Source organism: Leptodactylus fuscus, chromosome 9 (genome assembly GCF_031893055.1).
Source record: "Leptodactylus fuscus isolate aLepFus1 chromosome 9, aLepFus1.hap2, whole genome shotgun sequence".
Lineage (NCBI taxonomy): Eukaryota > Metazoa > Chordata > Amphibia > Anura > Leptodactylidae > Leptodactylus > Leptodactylus fuscus.
Window position 1 is genome coordinate 45,703,890 of NC_134273.1, and position 6,000 is coordinate 45,709,889.

The window sequence follows — 6,000 nt, forward strand, 5'->3', positions numbered from 1 at the left end:
TATTTATAAAGGGGGCTATTGGTGATAATGGAGACTTATTTATAAGGGTAACTATTATTTATGAAAGGGCTATTATTAATAAGGGGGAACTATTTATAAGGGAGCAGTATTAATTTTATGGGGTGACTGTTACTGATAAGGGGGAATATTATTTCTATGGAGGCACTATAACAACTGATGACTGGGTGCAAAAATCTATTAGGTGGTAGAAAGTTGCTCATTTGAATTATATAAGGGAAATGGGGGTTGTTCTTACTTTTGGGGGTTGCTACTGGAAGACAATGGTGTCAAAGGCGGAAGTTAGCTCAGTAGGAGCAGTGGTGTGGACCCAACCAATCAAGACAGGGACATAAAACATTCAGAAAACTGGTTTATTTAAAAAAAAAATGACTTCAGGCACACAATAAATAATTCAAAACACAGCTTTAACTTCAGGCAAAAACAAAATAAATCACAACCAACCAAATTTATCCATCAATAATAAATGGGTAACCCCAAAAACCTATACAACTATACTACAACAAAAATTGAGGAACACAAAAAATTTGATAAAAATATCAAATATATTTATTGAAAAATAGTAAGACACATACAAAAACATATAACACACAGAGGGGTCCGCTTGTATGAAAACAGGCAGACAATACCGTAACCCTCTCACTAGTGATGAACTGGAGATGACATCCCCTAGAATATGTATGGCATATAAAAAAGGATCTACTCCTCACAATTGGAGGTAAGTATATACACTGCACTATTCAAATATACACCTAAAGGACAATCAAGGTGCATAATACTAACCCCATATATAACATGATCTCACCACATATAACAAGGTCTCTCCATATAAGGTATAGTAAACCTATAATGAATAGTATCCTGAGTGAATATAAATAGGGAGTATAATAATAGATATAATAGGTCTATTCCCAATAAATACCGATAGACATATTAGCAGTTTTTGTGTACCATAAGGGGTCACCAGCAAGGGAACCAAAACACCCCGACGCGCGTTTCGTCTTAGCATAGCTTCATCAGGAGGTATTAGTATTTTCAGACAGTACGGAGGAGTGGATAAGCCAGATAACACTATGGCTCCAGTACACTGACAATGTACTTATTTTTTGGAGTGGTTCGGTTTCTTCTTTTTGGTCTTTTGTCGCGGTTTTAAATGAGAACAACATCAACCTTAAATTTACGGCTACAATACATCCTTCTGAGATCACCTTTCTGGATTTGAAAATCAAAGTCCTAGAGAATGGTACCTTGAGCAGTACTCTACATAGGAAACCCACAGCGACTAATAGTTTGCTTCTGTGGGAAAGTTGCCATCCCCAACCATTAAAGAAAGGAATCCTGAAGGGACAGTTCCTGCGCATGAGGAGGAACTGTTCTGAGTTGGGAGAATTTAATAATAAAGCTCTGGATTTGTGTAATCGGTTCCAGCAAAAAGGCTATCCATCAGAAGTGATTGAGGGGGCCTATATTCATGCTTTGTCCAGCAATAGGAAGGATTTGTTAGTCCCCAAACCCAAGAAGGACAATAACAAGCTCATTAGAATGATTGGTTCCTTCGATGACAGACATTATGACATCAAGAGAATTTATGACAACTACTGGCAAATTCTCAGACTTGATACGGATATTCAGGAATTCCTCACAGAAAGGTCATCAATTGGGCGTGTCCTAGCAATGGCCGACTGAAGACGTGTTTCAGCCAGGCTCCCGAACCTCAAGCAGCTCCAGTTGATCACAGGGGGTTTTCAACCCTCTTCTCCCCACTTACCTGTCATGGTTCGTCGCCGGGGTCGCAAAACCACCTCCTCCGCCTTGGTGGAGCCTCATATCGCCCGGTATCTGATCTCCTCGGCCTCCTCTTCAGATGCCGGCGCATGCGCGCGGGCGCCGCTCGGCTCCACGGAACGTCATCACTGCAGGTGTACGCTATCGGTCCTCATCCAGCTTCATATAAATATGTCGTCTGCTATCTAATCCACACCTCCTGACGAAGCCTTCTACAGCGAAACGCGTTGGGGTGCTGTCACGGGATGGTTAGAGTCTATACTATAGGCAATGTGTAATATATATTTCATGTGGAATGTATTCTCTAACCTGTTGTAAACATCAGTGTGTAGTTGGCTGATTCGGGTCTAGTGTGTTAGCACATTGTATGCAAATACCTCTAACTAGTGAGGACAATGGGTGGAGATAATCTGATCAGTGTCTCCAAGAAGATGTTGGATGGTGCATTGTCCATAGTAGACAGGGAGTCTGCTCTCCTTGGCATAGGTGAGGGGGGAAGGATCTGTGGCTCAGCCCTTCCCACCCCCAGGTATAGGTGTAACAGTTTAGTATATAGTATATAGCTAGCAGTTAGTATGTGTTAGCCGGCCTGTGCACAGCTCTGCAGAGAGCCAGAATTTAGTTACAGGACCAAGGAACCAAAGCTATCATTGGATTGTGACTTCTGTGGACTTATTGTTATTACGGTTGATGTGACCGCCGCCGGCTACTAACTTTGTGGATTACAATAAATTGCTGTTGTCTCCCGACCTCTTGCGTCCCTGTTGATTCAAAAGACCATCCGGAGGAAGACGTATACCTTTGCTCCGTGACAACTGGTTGGCAGCGGTGGGATCAACAGCGGATAGCGAGATGGACTACAGCAGCCCAGCGATTAATGGAGCCACAACCTCAGAATACAGGAACTGGACTATGGCAAGTCTACAAGTAAGGGCCCGGGAACTAAACCTGAGTTACCAGGGAAGAACGAAAGAGCAACTGATCGAGGCACTGGAGGAGATGACCCTGCAAAGCGACCATGAGGAGGGCTGCCCCCAGGAGACAGTAGAGATACAGGAGTGGCAGGTACAGACCCAAAAGAGCAGATGGGTTGTTTTGTATGAGGAGGAATTGGCAGTGCTGGGGCTAGAAGCAACTGCAGAGCAAAGGAGTAGAGCATTACAGAGGGCTCAGGAAACGGAGAAGGAGGAACAGAGAATGGCGCATGAAAAGGAAAGAATGGCGCATGAAATGCGAATGGCTGAGATAACTATGAGGAATTATAATCAAACGTCGACCCCCAGCCCAACAGTGAGAGAACCACCATATGTCTCCCATAAACACTTCAAGACCTTTGAGGAAGCGGCTGGGGATGTTGATGGATATTTTCAGGACTTCGAACACCAGTGCCACCTGATGGAAGTCCCAGAGAAGGATTGGGTCCGGTATCTGGTGGGGCACCTACGAGATGGGGCTGCGGAAGCTCTCAGAGCCATGGACCCTAGTGATCAGCGGGACTATGAGGCCATTAAAAGAGCGGTGCAGAAGTATTATGCAGTCACTCCAGAGACCTACCGAGTTCAGTTCCGCTCTTTGTCTTACAATGGGGGAAGCTCCTTCCACATGTTCGCCCACAAGTTGAAGCAAGCATGCAAGCGCTGGCTAGAAGGAGAGGAGGCTGTCACAGTCGATAAGATCCTCCAAGTCATACTTAAGGAACAGTTCTTTTCCCAGTGCCCCGCTGAGATCCGTGAGTGGGTGCTGGAACGGAACCCAGCCACAGTTGAGCAAGCTGCTTCTCTTGCAGATGAGGGCCTGACCATCAAGCCGCAGTGGAAGAGGTTGTTTGCAGAGGAGCGGAAAACTACCACAGTCCGCCAGACACCCTTCAGCCAGCCAACCACCTTTCGTGCCCGGCCTCAGGATTACAATTCCCCCTCTACCCCTGCCCCAGCCCATCGGCCTCCAGCTATGAACAACCCTGTCCCTAGACAACGACCTACTGGAAGAATGCTAGAGCGCAGATGTTTTGGGTGCGGGCGGCCTGGACATTTGCAAGCTAGTTGCCCTGTTAACATGGGGGCACGGGCCACCGTGGCATCCCGGCCTATTCACTACCTGGGAACCACTCCTAGGACAGAAAGTTTGGCCCCATTTCCAGATGACTCCATGAATGACACATCTGTTCCACCTCCAGGGGTCTATGGGATTCAGCCTTCCGCCACACATCCCGCAAACCTTCAGAGGAAGCACTTGCAGGAGGTCCTACTGGATGGCCGAACAGTTGTTGGATTCCGGGACTCGGGAGCTTTCCTAACGGTAGCGGACCCCCGAGTTGTGCGACCCGAGGCCCTAGAGGAGGGTCCTGGCATTTCTATCAAGTTGGCAGGGGGTACTCAAAGACGTATTCCTAAAGCTACCGTGGAACTCGACTATGGTTATGGACCAAAACGATGCACAATTGGTGTGATGAGCGGGCTGCCGGCCGATGTTCTGTTAGGCAACGATGTTGGAAATCTACAGTGCCACTTTGTGGGAGCAGTGACCCGAAGCCAAGCTCAGGGAGAAGCCAACATGGATCCACCGGATTTTCTGACAGATGCCAGCCCTTCAACCCTACAACTTTACCATTCAGTACCGCCGAGGGAACCAACACCAGAACGCGGATGGGTTATCCCGGCAGGAGGACATATGAGCTATAGAGACTGATGTGCATTCCCCAATTTACCTGTGTAGGCCAATTGTGTCATGCACATGTTTTGAGAGGGGGAGGGGTTGTCACGGGATGGTTAGAGTCTATACTATAGGCAATGTGTAATATATATTTCATGTGGAATGTATTCTCTAACCTGTTGTAAACATCAGTGTGTAGTTGGCTGATTCGGGTCTAGTGTGTTAGCACATTGTATGCAAATACCTCTAACTAGTGAGGACAATGGGTGGAGATAATCTGATCAGTGTCTCCAAGAAGATGTTGGATGGTGCATTGTCCATAGTAGACAGGGAGTCTGCTCTCCTTGGCATAGGTGAGGGGGGAAGGATCTGTGGCTCAGCCCTTCCCACCCCCAGGTATAGGTGTAACAGTTTAGTATATAGTATATAGCTAGCAGTTAGTATGTGTTAGCCGGCCTGTGCACAGCTCTGCAGAGAGCCAGAATTTAGTTACAGGACCAAGGAACCAAAGCTATCATTGGATTGTGACTTCTGTGGACTTATTGTTATTACGGTTGATGTGACCGCCGCCGGCTACTAACTTTGTGGATTACAATAAATTGCTGTTGTCTCCCGACCTCTTGCGTCCCTGTTGATTCAAAAGACCATCCGGAGGAAGACGTATACCTTTGCTCCGTGACAGGTGCGTTTTATATATCCTTTGGATCTATCTGGGTCTGCTGTCCTGTCTAATATGGCTTCAGGTAGCCTAATCTAAATTTTTGGGGATCTTTTTGGACCAGAAACATGCGACTAACCATGAACTGAAGGGTGAAAGCTATTTAGGTGAACGGTGTATGGGGAGTTAGAGGGGATGTATCTAATATGTTCTTCTGTCTTTGACTATACATCATTTGATTGAGATTTATTTACAGACAGAGAGTATGATACTTTGATACTTTCTCCCCTCCACTCTGTTCTATGGATAATTTGAAATTTATACTGATTTACTTTCTGCATTACTCCATTCCGGTCCACAATTGATATATGATATACATGTTTTTTGGTTACGGTGAGATATTTGTTACCATCTGTGTCAGCACCTGTTAGATTTATCTGTCTTTTCTCTAAAGTGTCTCATTGTGTCTTTGGCATATGTTCCATCTGTTGCCCTGCTAATTTATTGAATTGTGATTTTATATTTATGACAAATAAATTATATTGTTTTATATATTGGTGACTTTTTTGTGGCTTTCTGACTGTTACTTTTTCCTATGTTTCTGATGTATGCAATGTGAAGTCAGTTTGTGATATTTGGAGGTACCATGGTTCCAACGGCTGGATACAACATGGCGCCGGCGTGCTCCTCCACTTCCTCTGCCGCTCTGCATGGATTCCCTCCGACGCTGCCGCTTGTCTCCTCTTCCCAGCCGGGACCCTCCTCTTCTCTGCAGCCTGTGCCTGACTCGAAGGGACCCCAGACGCAGCAGGTACCGGCTTCCCAGCTCCCCTGCCTGCAGGATGTCGGCTACCATGAGGCTGCAGGGCCGCCGTCTCTGTCTCCCA